General features: G+C 47.6%; 1 long non-coding RNA gene across 1 annotated transcript in view; it reads left to right on the top strand.

Annotated features, from left to right (window-relative positions):
* Nucleotides 1-14,585, top strand: part of LOC119057376 (uncharacterized) — a 17,694-nt gene extending 3,109 nt beyond the window's left edge. Inside the window, exons 2-3 of the long non-coding RNA XR_008392408.1 lie at nucleotides 8,703-8,899; nucleotides 13,854-14,585. This is a non-coding gene — a long non-coding RNA (uncharacterized LOC119057376). The remainder of the gene's footprint in view (nucleotides 1-8,702; nucleotides 8,900-13,853) is intronic.

The following is a 14,585-nucleotide window of genomic DNA, read 5'->3' as shown; positions in this document are numbered from 1 at the left end:
AATGCAAATCCGAAACTTGCCCACACCACAACTTGCATGTGAATGTTCACAGCAGCCAAAAAAGTAGAAAACTCATACATATCTATCAGTGTATAAGTGGATGGATAAAATAGAATCCATCCTCCCTGGCTGGTGTGGCTCAGTGGATTGAGTGCTGGCCTGCAAACCAAAAATTTGCCAGTTTGATTCCCAGTCAGGGCACATGCCTGGGTTGCGGGCCAGGTCCCCAGTTCAGGGTGTGTGACAGGCAACGGATCGATGCATTTCTCCCATGTTGATGCTTCTCTTCCTCTCTTTCTCCCTCCCTTCCCTGCTTTCTAAAAAATATATACATAATATCTTTGAAAATTAAAAAAAATAAAATCGATTGGGTGACATTCTACAACTCTGAATATATAAGACCCACTAATTATGTACTTTAAAGGGATGAGTTTTATGGTTCATAAATCTGTAAAGTATATTTTAAATTAATGCCAAATATTTCTGGTGTACAAAATTGCGAAATTTTAAGGAGAGATAGGCTCCCACTTTTACTCACCTCTCCCTAATCGCAGCCCCGAGCAAGACCTCATCTTCACACCCTCACCCACCCGCCTCTTCCCTCTTCCAGTCAAAGCCTTGACAAAATTCCGCCCCATGTCCCGTGAGGTGGCCCTATGCCCCCAGAACAAGGGGTGCACACAGGTGTGAGCAAGGTGGTGCCGAGAGGCGGTCCCCAGGCTGGGGCATGCCCGGAGGGTCTACTTCTCTCTGGGGTCTGCAGGACCTGGTTCATGCTTGGCATCGGAGGGAGGGGGAAGGTGCCATTGGCCCCTGCCGCCAGGCGAGGTCAGGGAGCCATGAAAGCCGCTCTTTCCCTCAAGTCAGCTCCAGTCTGACTTCGCAGTCTGTCCACTCCTATGCCCGGTGCTCCAGTCCCCTTTACCCTGAATTACATCTTCATTTTATTTAAAGATTTTATTTATTTATTTTTAGAGAGGGGGAAGAGAGCGAGAGAAACATCAATGTGTGGTTGCCTCTCATGTGTCCCCAGTTGGGGATCTGGCCCACAACCCAGGCATGCGCCCTGATTGGGAATTGAACTCGTGACCCACTGGTTCTCAGGCCAGCACTCAATCCGCTGGGCCCTCACCTAACATTCTGGACAGCTGTGCTGCTCAATATAATAGCCACTGGCAACATGTGGCTACTCAGGACTTGAACCATGGCTAGTGCCACTGGTTCACATGATAATAGTTTGGATATATTAGGTATAATTTTAAATGCTTAAAACATTTTTAACCCTGACCAGGTTAGCTCAGTTGGTTGGGTGTCATCCCGCAAACCGAAAGGTCATGGGTTTGATTCCTGGTCAGGGCACACGCCTGGGTTGCAGGTTCAGTCTCCAGTGGGGGTTCATGCAAGAGGCAGTGGAGTGATGTTTCTTTCACACCTCGGTGTTTCCCTACCTCTCTTTCTCTCTCCCTTCCCCTTTCTCTAGACTCAATAAAATATTTTTTTTAATTTTTTAAATTAAAAATTAGGAAAATTAATTTCACTTTTTTTTAAAACTTTTGAATTGGGACTACCAAAGAACTTAAAATTATATACGTGGCTCACATTGTACTTCTACTGGACGGCACTGCTGTCTAGTTTATCTATGTATTATGTTTGTTGTTCAGGGTCTGGCTTCCTCTGCTAGAATACAAGGCGTCTGAAGGCTGGGCTTGTGTCTGTCTTGTTCACTGCAGCATCCCCAGTGCCCAACATAGTGCCTCCTCCGTGCATAGTAGATGCTCAATAAATATTTGCCGTATGACTAACAATGTCGTTGTGCATTAACTGTGTATCGTAGCTGTGTGCTGAGCTTTAGTAATGTATTAAAATTCTCAGATCCATCCTAGGAAGTAGGTACTGCTTTTATTCCCATTCTGCAGAGGAGGAAACAGAGGCTCAGGGGGGCTATATGGCTTGCTCGGCGTCCCCCAGAACCAGGCAGCCTGGCTGCACAGGATGACGCTGGCAGTCGCCCCTTGGGAAGCTGGGACCCCACCTTCCCTCCAATGAGTTCTTTTCCCTCCAATGCAAGTAGCTTTGGGGTCAGGCAGCTTCCTACCGAGACAGAATTCTCCGGTCCAAGCAGAGAGGGTGCTGTGTGCTGTCCCTTCATGGCTTCACGGGTCCCCAGAGGGCTTGGTATCTCCTGCCAGGAGGCTGCCTGCAGCGGCCCCTCGGTGACTTTTCCCCCAGAAGAGCGGGAACGGTGGGGCCTGGATCCTTTGCACAACTTCGGACTCAGTAAGTCCTTCGGCCAGTGTCTGAGCTGGTGAGGTGACTCTGGGACTGAAGGTGGATTTGGTTGACAGGGGCACCAGCAGTGGGTGGGGAGACGGCCTCTAGGGAGCTGAAGGGGGGAGGTCCCCAGCCGCAGTACACACGGAGGCTACTGTCCGAGCCCCCTAAGGGGGGTCCTGAGATGCAGGGGAGGGAACCTCAGGAGCCCGACTCTGCTCTTCCGAAAGATGGTGGGCATGACAAATGGAAAGAGCTGGCCCCAGCCTGCCCTCTGCACAGCCCGGGGACAAACCTGAACTGACTCGAGGTGGGGAGTGGCAATTCACCTTTTCGAGAATCACACGGGACCTGGTTTAAATGTCCCTGACGCCACCCACGTCCCAAACCCCGGGCTGGGACGCCTCAGGCAAATGAGTTCGTCTATTTTGACTCATCTATAAAACAGAGATACGATCTCCTAGACTCGAGTGAGGCAGCTTTTGGTAAAGCTGTAAGGAGCACAATGCAGGGGTCCCCAGCTGTCTGGGTTCAAGGTGCCTGTGGCATTGCAGTAATTTTTCTCACAGCACCTCCCACACAAAACAACAGTTACATTCAGTAAGTAGTTAGGTCAAAACAACTAAAAAGTATGTATGTCCGAACAATTTAGTAGCTGCTTGAAAATGCACGTAAATTGAAAGAAAACGTAGTTTAGTTTCTTCTTAAATAATCAAACACCACAACTGCTCAGACCCTGGAATTAGCGTGAACGTCTAATTTCCTGGACGCCACCTTTATTTCCTGTTCCGCGCTCCTTTGGGCAGGAAACTTGCTTTTCAGCAGAACAACTGCCATAAGCCCAGCTTCGCAAAGTTGTTACGTCACCCAAAGGGCGGGGCTCCACCTGACATTCAAACTGCGAACAACCTCGAGCTGGTAGTTTCCAAGGTGGTCGGCAGAGGTCGCTGTGTTCCATTCAAAAATCCTGGCGCCAGGTTTGGGAACTGTAGACCTAGTAGGTCCCGGGACCCCGTAGGAAAGCAGTCAAAGGTAGCTCTGAGCTTTACCATCATTCTCTCCTACTGGGCGAGCAGATGTTTGCAAAGCCAATGTCTGGGCAAGGCATAAGGCTTTTCCTTGGCCTTAGGCAGCTCAGGAGGGTGCTGTCAGCCAATCTCAGAGCACTCTTGGAATTCAGTTACCCTCACCCCATCCTCAAAGCCCACCGGTATTCAAACTCCTATTCTTCCTCCCAGCCCCACTACCCTACATTTTTCTCGCGAGTACCTGAAGGTGTCTTGTCAATCCAAATTTTAAATTTGGGGGGAGCAGGGAGAATCTTGACCTTCATTTTACTGGCCTCGCCCCTGCCTAGCTCTGATCTGGGCTCATAGTGACCCTCAGGGCAGAACAAACAAAGAGTTGAGGCTGTCTATGTAAAAACGTCCAAACCCCATAAGGAATTTTTATAAGATTTTGTTTGAGCCAAACCGATGGCAGTTGCTGGGAAGCAAGATCTCAAATGCAACCTTAGAAAGGCAGTTTGCAGCCTCTTTTATGCATTTTGAATCAAGGAAGATTACATGAAAGTGAGAGAAAGCAAAGCAGGGATTAGATGACAGGATAATAAGATTATGTGTTTTTCTTGGTGGTTTTGCTTCTTTCAAAGGTGTGTTACCCTAGATGCCCAGAAACAATGGATGGGGGTTACTGAAGGTAAAGATGAACCTTTTACTAAAAAAAAGTCATATGCCTAGGGGCGTGACTACCCACCCTGACCTGCCCAGTTAGGAATTTATGATCAGATCACCCTGTCAGGTGACTTTCCATAGAAGCCCGATTCATCACAAGGCAAGGAAAACACCTGTAGGAAAAGGGGGCGACTACCTCTGTCGGTCCTCTTCACACCGGCAGGGGGAGCTCTCATTCCACACAGCAAAAGGCTCCAAACCGGCTTAATCTGAAAAAATTTCCAGTTACTGGGGTTTAAAAAAAATCAGATTTTAAATTCCACTCCATGGTTCCTGAGTCAGACTCCAGCAGAAATGCCAGAGAGTCTCTTCTCTGAACAAACACCTCAGGCAGTTTTCTCAGGATCAAGGAAGTCGAGTGGCAGAAATTTGATGTCTCAGATGGGGCTTTTGCCCTGCAAGAGTTTACAAGACAGATAACCTGGTTCTGATTGAGCTGAAATCCAAAGAGATGCACTGTAATACAAGGGCATGGATCAAAGCGAGCAAACAGAGGCATCAGCCCAGACTTTGCTCTTCAGCCCCGGGCTAAATGGTGGCAATCATCGGCGCAAACTGTGTCAGGCTCTGCCACGACCTAGTTGTGTGACTCTGAACAAGCCCTGCAGCCACCTGGAGTCGTTTCCTCTTTGGGAAGCAGGGGCAATGTGGACCTAACCAGGTGGTCGTGGGAATTAAGCGAGTGAAACCGCAGCTGTGTCTGCATAGCAAGCAGACGATTGGTTCAATGTTACTTTGTGTTCTGTTAGAAGGAGCCACTGTTTTTGAGCACCTAGTACATGCTAAGCCCCACATTAAGTGTTTATGCAAAGCTCTTTAACTCTCCTTTAACTTTTCTTTTTTGCTCCTTTAACTTTCTCAACGACCCTATGAGGTAGGTTTATTATTCTCACTCCACAAATAAGGACACTGAGGCACAGAGAGGTTAAGCAACTTGCTCAAGGTCTCCCACCTAGAGAAGTGGCAGAACCGGGATTTGAACCCCAGAGCCTGGCTCAAAGCCCCAGGATTAAATAGCCTCATGGGAACAAAACTACAACATCTTTCTGGAATCATGACAAAGGCCCCTTGTTTGGAAGGAAAAGTAGACCACTCAGCTGAGTGAGTTCACAAAGTAGCGGAGGGGCCAGACTCAGGTGCAGGCTGAGGTTCCTGACCCTGCTGAGTTCCCCCAGACTGGCTTCACACACCTGAATTCCTGGGACCAGGGAGTCCCGACGCCTGGGTCTTGCTACAGCCAGTCAGTCCCTGCTGGCAGACATCCCATTGATGGACAAATGTTAGTCATCACAGCCTCAACCTGGCACATCAGCAATTCCAGAAAACCGAGTTCCTGGGCCCCACCCACTGGAAACAAAGCCTTTGTGAGGATATGCAGCGACAAGAGGGGGATTAGGCTGACCTGGTGTTCTCGGGACTCTGTTTTCCAGTTGCACCCATTCCCATGCCAGGCTGAGAGCCACTGAAAATCCCAAATGGTCAAAACCCATGTGATCGTGCTTCTCCATGGACATGTACAAGGGAGGCTGGGGCACATTGGGACTTCCGACCAAGATGGAGGTATAGGTAGACACACTGTGCCTCCTCGCACAACAAAAAGAAGGACAACAACAAATCTAAAAACAAAAAACCAATCAGAACTGCCAGAAAATCAAATTGTATGGCAGTCTGACAATCAAGTAGTTAAAGAAGAAACACTCACCCAGACCAGTAGGAGGGGCAGAGATGGGCACCTGGGTGGAGAGGACTCACAGCAAGGTGGCAGCTGGAGGGCCAGGGTGTCCCACATTTGTGTGTGGATAAACTGGGAGGAACAACTGGGGAGCAAGACAGACCACGCATCCCAGGGTTCCAGTGTGGGGAAATAAAGCCTCAAAAACCTCTGATGGAAAAAAAAAAAAAAAACAACCTGTGCAGGATGAGGTGCGGGAGAAACTCCCAGGCTCACAAGAGAGTTCATTGGAGAGACCCATAGGGTCCTAGAACGTACACAAACCCACCCACCCAGGAACCAGCACCAAAAGGGCCCAGTTTGTTTGGGGGTAGTGGGGGAAGTGACTGAAAGCCGGCAGGGAGTTGAGCAAGTGTTACCCTTCCCTCTCGGACCCCATCCCCACAGACAGCATCACAACCCAGCAACTAGGTTGCCCCGCCCTGGTAAACACCTAAGGCTCCGCCCCTCACTACGTAACAGGCATGCCAAGACAAAAATAAATATGGCCAAATGAAATGACAGATCAAAACTCCAGAAAAAAATACAACTAAGCAACAAAGAGATAGCCAACCTATCAGATACACAGTTCAAAACACTGGTGATCAGGATGCCCACAGAACTGGTTGAATATGGTCACAAGTTAGATGAAAAAATGAAGGCTATGATAAGTGAAATAAAGGAAAATGTACAGGGAACTAAGAGTGAAGGGAAGGAAATTGGGACTCAAATCAACAGTTTCGACCAGAAGGAAGAAAGAAACATCCAACCAGGAAAGAATGAAAAAACAAGAACTCAGAAAAATGAGGAGAGGCTTAGGAACCTTTGGGACAACTTTAAACATTCCAACATCCAAATCACAGGGGTGCCAGAAGGAGGAGAGGAAGAGCAAGAAATTAAAAACTTTTTGAAAACATAATGAAGAACTTTCCCAAAATGGCAAAGGAAATAGACTTTCAGAAAGTCCAGGAATCTCAGAGAGTCCCAAAAAAGTTGGACCCAAGGAAGCACACACCAAGGCACATCATCATTAAGTTACCCACGATTAAAAATAACAAGAGAATATTAAAAGCAGCAAGAGAAAAGGAGACAGTTGTTTACAAAGGAGTTCCCATAAGACTGTCAGCTGATTTCTCAAAAGAAACCTTGCAGGCAAGAATGGGCTGGAAAGAAGTATTCGAAGTTATAAAAGGCAAGGACCTATATCCAAGATGACTCTATCCAGCAAAGCTATCATTTAGAATGGAAGGGCAGATAAAGTTCTTCCCAGATAAGTTCAAGTTAAAGGAGTTCATCATCACCCAGGCCTTCTGATATGAAATGTTAAAGGGACTTATGTAAGAAAAAGAAGATAAAAAATATGAACAGTAAAATTACAACAAACTCACAGCTATTAACAGCCGAACTTAAAAACAAAAACAAATGAAGCAAACAACTAGAACAGGAACAGAATCACAGAAATGGAGATCACATGGAGGGTTATCAGTGGAGGAGTGGGAGGGGGAGAGAGGAGGTAGAGGTACAGAGAATAAGTAGCATAAATGGTAGGTAGAAAATAGACAGTGGGAGGGTAAGAATAGTATAGGAAATGTAGAAGTCAAAGACCTTGTATGTATGACCCATGGACTGGAACTAAAGGGAAGGAATGCAGATAGGAGGGAGTGTGCAGGGTGGAAGGGAATAAAGGGAGCAAAACGGGACAACTGTAATAGCATAATCAATAAAATATATTTTTAAAAAGTTTATTTGAGCTAAACTGACAATATATGCCAGGGAGCAAGATCTCCAAGGGAAGCCCTGGCTGATGTAGCTCAGTGGATTGAGCACAGGCCTGCAAACCAGAAGATTGAGGTTCAGTTTCCAGTCAGGGCACATGCCTGGGTTGCAGACCAGCTCCCAGCAGGGGATTCACCAGAGGCAATTGTACATTGATATTTCTCTCTTTCTCTCTCCTTCCCTTCTTCTCTAAAAATAAATAAGTAAAAATTTTAAAACAGAAAGATCTCCAAGGAATAACAGTTTTCACAGCTTCTTTTATGCATTTGAAATTCAGGAGGGGACAGAAGGAAGACCGGGAGAAAGCAAGGTGGAAATTGGATGACAGGGTAATTAACAAGGTTATATGTTCTCTTGAGGGTGAATACTCTTTTGGAGGGACATTCCTTCTGGTAGTTCGAAGGGACATTAAACTTAGATATACAAGAACAAAGGACAGGGCTGGTTTAAAATCTTTCACTGAAGCTGTTATAGGCCCGGGAAGTGTGTACCCACCATGACCTGCTCAGTTAGGAATTTATGATCAGATCACCCAGTAAAGCTACTTTCCATAGAACTTCTTTTCATCCACACCAGTGGGGTCTGTGCTAATCCTGCGTAGTTACTGTCAGAACTGAATTAAAAGCTGAGCATCCTGGAAGTCTCATGCTTCTACCTACAGTTTATTAAAACAAGGAATAATGTAAATGGAGCCCCTTTAAAGTGGAGGGAGACTTGCCATCCCCAAGAAACTGCCTCACACGTCTTATTCCTCAAATCTAGGCAATATGAAAACTGGGTGGAATCATCTCTGGGCTAAACCTAAAGCAGAGTTGTATCCCCACAGCCAATTAAAGACAGACAGTGGCTACAGACAATTATGTTATGTTATGGCTACGTTTGTTATGGCTACAGGCAATTAAAGACGGTCTTTGGAATTAGCAGCACCGTGTTAGCCTACCTGTCACCTATAGGAATTCCTTCCTTGTATCGAAGAGCATTTAAAAATGCTCTTATTTGGCCCTCCCAACAACTCTGTATGCCTGGTAGGAACAGCTCCATTTTCTAGACGAGACTCCGGCCGAGGACCAGTGACACTAATGTGCCACGCTGCTTCTGCTCACCCTGGCCCGAGTGTTTTTCCACCGGTCACACCTATGATTGCGTTAGCTTTGTTTCCTTTCATGGAGTAAACCCGTGGAGGCAACTCAACTTTCTGTTCCTTCCTGCAGCTCCGGCGATTCCCAGTGGCCAGCAGTGTTTTTGGATGGAAAAAGAGCTCAAGGAGCCCTCTGGTGGACATTCCGGGGAGAGAAAAAGAGTCAGAGAGACACCAGCTGCTTGTTAGAAAATCCATGATTTTTGTTTTTTATAAAGTCCCTTTTTCAGGAGTTCATCTATGCCTGAATGTATCGGGATAATAATGCAGGTGAGTTCCCTTTAAGGAACCCGATCCGTAACAACTTAAACTTGCAAAATGGATTTGTGTATTCATTCCAGAAATACTTGCATGTGGTATGTGACAATCCTAACAGTCAAGGGCATGTTTGTGGGGCTTGAAGTGCTTTAGCTATTAGTCCTTAAAAAACAACGTCGGTGAGTTCTGTTCTGTCTTAATCCACTTGAGCTGCCGTAGCAAATACTGACTGAGCGGCTTAAATAACAGAAATTTTATTTCTTATCGTTCTGGAGGGTAGAAGTCCAAGGTCGAGGTACCTGAAAGGTAGGTGTCATTCGGAGGCCTCTGTTTTTGGCTTGTAGGTAGCAGCCTTCTCACTGTGGCCTCATATGACTTCTTCATGGGCTGGGAGAGAGAAGAAAGAGGGGAGGAAGGGGGGGAGCTAGTGCTTTCTGCCATCTCTTCTGCTAAAGACACCAGCCCTCCTCTGTTAGAGCCCCACTGCTTAACCTCACTTAACTACAGTTACTTCCATAGGGTCGCTGTCTCCAAATACCATACTCTAGGACTTCACAAACGTGAATCTGCGGCCCTGGCTGGTGTGGCTCAGTGGATCGAGCGCCGGCCTGTGAACCGAAGGGTTAATGGTTTGATTCCCAGTCAGGGCACATGCCTGGGTTGCGGGCCAGGTCCCCCAGTAGAGGGTGTGTGAAAGGTAACCACACACTGGCGTTTCTCTCCCTCTCTTCCCCTCTCTCTGAAGATAAGATAAATAAAATCTTAAAAAAAAAAAAAAAAGAACGAGTGAGTTATGACTTTATGGGGGCCCAGATGTTCAGTCCATAACAGCTAACATTTCCATTTCACCGACAAGGAAAATAAAGCGCTAGGCACAGTGGTAAATGAAGCAGATACTACCCAACCCTTCTGAGCTTGCAGTATGGCGGGAGGGACTGATATTCAACCACAGAGTCTGACCATCACCTTGGACGAAACTCAGGGAGAGTCACGCAGACAGAGAGCCGTGGAAACCAATCCAGACTGGGGAGTCAGAGGCGGGGACTTTCCTGAGGAAGTTCTGGGCAGGCAAAGAGGGGTGTGGAGTGGAAGGCGCTGTGGAAAACCTGAAGGCGGACGGTAGCCAGGCACATTCTGGAAATTGAAGAAGTGTGGGCATTGCACAGGAAGCCAGAAGGGGGTGTAAGAGAGGAGGCTGGATAGGCAAGTGGGGCCGTTCTCTGCAGGGGTGAGAAGTTTAGACCTGGCCCATAAGGCCATGGGGAACCACCAAAAATTTTAGGTGGAAGAGAGAGACATGGTCAGACTTTCTTCTTTTTAAAGGATTTTCGGGGTGAGAGGAGCGAGGGGAGATGGAGGAGATGCTCTCTTCTCTGGGGCTCCTCTAAATGGACACCCTGCTTTGTAATCTATCCCACCCGCTCCCTCACCAAGCATAAACAACTGGGCTCAATTTACACCAAACTTTTCAGGAGGATGTCGGTTTTTGAAGAGACAGGGAAGTCACACCTATAACAGAATCAGTCGTAAAGGGAAGGGAAGGAGGAGAAGGCAGCTGGTGCATTTCAGTGCCCACGATCTGCCACCGTCTTGCAGTTCACTCATTCATTCGGTGGAGCCCCTGAACTGCGCGTCGGAGACACGGCTGTTTCCCCTCCAGGGCACTGGCTAGACTGTACTTCCCAGCCCCCTCCTAAGGAGAAAGGGCCACGCGCCTCCTGCTGCCAACAGAGTGTGGGCAGGAGGGATGCACCTCTCCACCAGGCCTGGCCATTAAACACCCCTTCCAATCTTCCGTGCTCTCTGTCTTGTCCACGTGGAAGGGAACTCGGAGTTGAAGATGGTGGAGGCTTCGGATGGAAAGGAACCGGGTCCCTGGGCCCATGATTTGGAAGAAGGCCGCTGCAGAGCCTCCCTAACCAGGAATGTCTGCAACAGAGTTCTCCTGAGAGACACACAGGCCTTTGTTGTGTTAAGCCAGGGAGATTTCTGTGGTTGTTACCAAAGCTAACACAGGATATTGGGTAGTCGACTCATTTTATAGATGAGGAAATGGAGGCCCAGAAAGGTGGATTAAGTAGATGGAGGTCATGCTGCTAGTAAGGGGTACAGCGGGAATTCGAACCAAGCTTTGCCTGACACTAGACATCCCTTTCATTTGCTCTTAAAATAAATGAATAAATAGCCCCGGCTGGTATGGCTCAGTGGATTGAGCACTGGCCTGTGAATTAAAAAGTCACCGGTTCAATTCCCAGTCAGGGCACATGCCTGTGTTGCGGGCCAGGTTCCCAGTTGGGGGGTGTGAGAGACAAGGGAGTGACGTATTTCTGTCACATCGATGTTTCTCTCCCTTCGTTTTACCCTCCCTTCCTTCCTCCCTCCCCCTCTCTCCGAAAATAAATAAATAAAATCATTTTTTAAACAGGGTTTTTTTTATCCTCACCCGAGGACTTGCATATTGATTTTAGAGTGAAGGGAAGGGAGACAGAGAGAAACATCAAAAGGAATTTGCAGAATTTTGCTCTTTCCTTCTGCAAACAGTTTGTTAAAATTGCATAAGGAATACGTGAATGTTTTATGTGAACCCAGCCTAATTCCCTTAGTCGGTCTCCCATGGCTGACGCAGTTCTCTCCCCCCCCCCCCCCCCGCTGTCATAAGCAATCCTTCAGTGAAGAACCTTACAGCGAAACCTTTATGCATAATCCCCAACTGTCCCTTTAGGATGAATTCTCAGCGATGGAATTTCTAGGTCAAACAGTTGCATGTTTTTTTAGACTCTGGAAATGCATGTTGCTAAATAAGTCCCACGCTCTTTCTGCTGCCCTGTGCTGTGTCCCAGGCAGTTGGCTGATGCCCCGAGGTTTCGCTGACCTCCTGACCTCACTGTAACCTGTGGTCGGGAAAGCAGGGCCCCAAGCTGCTGACTGCATGTGAATCTATGAAATCAAGTGACTCTGGGTTAAGCAAGCTCGGCTGACCCGTGGTTTGCTTTTGGGGTTTTTTTGTTTTTTGTTTTTTATTGATTTATTTTTAGAGAGAGGGGAGGGAGGGAGACAGAGAGGGAGAGAAACATCAACGTGTGAAAGAAACATCCACGGGATGCCTCTGCATGCCCCCAACTGGGGACCAGGCCTGCTACCTGGGAATCAAACCAGCGACCCTTTGGCTCATAGGCCGGTGCTCAGTCCACTGAGCCACACCAGCCGGGGCCGACCCCCGGTTTGTACACTGGCGCCAGGAAGAGGGTCTCTTTTGCAAGCCCCATTCTTCATTCATTCAAAATTGAGTAAATATTATATATTCTTTGATTAGAGAAGGTATAAACAGGGCACAAAATTCAAAAGACAGAAGGGTATTGGTTGTGGTTTCTTTCTCACCCCCTCTCCCAGGCATCCAGCTTCTCTCTATGGAGAAAACCGATGTTCTAAGGATTAGCAAGCTAAAGGGTCTGTATCCTTTTTTTTTTTCAATTAGATGTATGAATCATGCGATTTCACTGTTTGGATGCTAACATTTTTGTGTTCCTCTCAATATCCCTGGGCTTTGCTTCTTGAATGTACAGTTGACCTTTGAACAGCACAGAGGTTAGGGGTGCTGACCTCCCCCACTTGGTAAAAAATTCATGTATAACTAGTACATACGTTTTCTAACAGAAAACAGCCTACTATGTGTCCTGTGCAGTATGTGGCTTTTTTCACTGAACTATGCACTTTGGAGATTGTGCTGTATCAATCCGTACAAATCTTCTTTGTTCCTTTTTAAAAAACTGATTTTATTTATTTATTTTTAGAGAACAGGGAATGGAGGACGAGAAACATCAGTTGGTTGCCTCTCACATACCCCCTGACTGGGGACCTGGCCCGCAACCCGGGCATGTGCCGTGACTGGGAATTGAACCAGTTACTCTTCAGTTCGCAGGCTGGCACTCAGTCCACTGAGCCACACCAGCCAGGGCTGTTCCTTTTAAATGGGTATATAGTATTCAATGGTAGAGATGGTCCGTGAATTACTTAATCATTCCACTTTCGTGGACATTTAGATTGTTTCCAATCTCTTGGTTTTATAATAAGTGTGGCAAGGAACATCCTTCACCAAGGTGCCAGGCAATGAGGATGAGGCAGAAAGTGAGGCGGATACCGTTCATGCCTTTGGAGAGCTTAAGACCAAGTGGGGAGAGACTGTCCACAGTCACAGGAAGAAGCAAAGTACTCGGGGCACAAGGGGACGTGCGTGGTGCTTTGGGGGCACTGATGGGGGCCCCGACCACAGGAGCAGCACCAGAGAGGGCTTGGGGGGCCTCCTAACCTTCCTCCCCATCACTTCCCTCAGCGGAAGTTGGGAGGGAAAGTGTTTGATCTTGACATGGACAACTTTTCCATCTCATGTGAAATGTTATCATCTTAAACCAGGTCTGACACAGGTGGTGGGATTTGCTGAAGGAGAGAGAGAAGTGGGGCAGAGCAGATAAGGGGCTGGGAAGATCCGGCTGTGGCCCGACGCCCCATGGCAGGGGCCACGGAGCTCTGGGATCTAAATTGTACTTTAGAATTGTCCTGCCTCGAGGTGGGAGGGCCAACCATTAGTGTCCCTATATCAGTCCTCTCCTGCAGGGTAGGGGAGCAGGAAGGGGTGTCATAACCCCCTCCACCTTGGGTGGGGGCAGTTCTCTAGAGAAGGGAGCAGCTTACGCTCTCCTTCTGGCTGCGAAGGGCTTTGGGCTGGGGAAAGGGATCTGGGCGGGGCACCAGTTGCTACTAAAATGCAGCTTTAGGACAAATCCCCTAGCGTGGAAATAGGAAGGAGTGCAGCTCCTTTGAGGAACTGAGCAGAAGGACAGACGACGGTGGGTCACTGCGGGCGGGAGGCTGGGAGGAGACGGCGTGGTAAGCGTTCTCCCCAGGGCAACGGGCAGCCGCTGGAGGTTTAGAACAGAGGGGTGACATGACCTAACTTCTCTTTTCAAAGGCTTCCTCTTCCTGCTGTAAGAAGAATGGACCCTTGGGAGCCAAGGGCAGGGGGTTCAACTTCAGCGAGGAGATGAGTGGTCTGGTCCAGGCAAGAGGTAATGACGTTCACACAAAAGCTATACAAATGTTCATAGCGGTATTGTTCGTAATGACCAAAAAGTGAAAGCAACCCAAATGGCCATTCGCTGATGAATATACAGATAAAATGTGGGACAGCCGTACCTTGGAAGACTCAGGCATAAAAAAGAATGAAGTTCTGACCCGTGCTACAATGTGGAGGGACCTTGAAAACGTGATGCTAAGTGAAAGAAGTCAGACACAAAAGACCACATGTTGCTTGATTCTGTTTATGTGAAATGCCCGGAATAGCTAACTCCACAGAGACGGAAAGTAGGTTAGAGGTTGCCGAGGGCTGGGGAAGAGACAGTGGGGATGAGGAACGACCGCTAGTGGAGAATGGCACTTGGGAGCGATGAAAATTATTTGGAATTATAACAGGGTGTTGGTTTCACAAGTTGGTGTCTATGCTAAAAACCACTGAATTCCGTGCACTTTAAAAGAGTGAATTCTTTTTTTTTTGGATGTTGGGATATTTAATTTCACGTTTCAACTTGACTGTGCCCGGATAGCTGCTAAGAGATTGCTTCTGGGTGTATCTGTGGTGGGGCGAGGTTCTGGAAGAGATCCGTGTTTGAATTGGTGGGCTGCACAAAGCAGACGTTCCTCCTCC

The sequence above is a fragment of the Artibeus jamaicensis genome, unplaced genomic scaffold (assembly GCF_021234435.1).
Source record: "Artibeus jamaicensis isolate MK-2021 breed Jamaican fruit bat unplaced genomic scaffold, CSHL_Jam_final contig_525, whole genome shotgun sequence".
NCBI classification, from domain to species: domain Eukaryota; kingdom Metazoa; phylum Chordata; class Mammalia; order Chiroptera; family Phyllostomidae; genus Artibeus; species Artibeus jamaicensis.
Note: the sequence above shows the minus strand (reverse complement) of the source record. Positions and strands in the feature narration are given on the sequence as shown.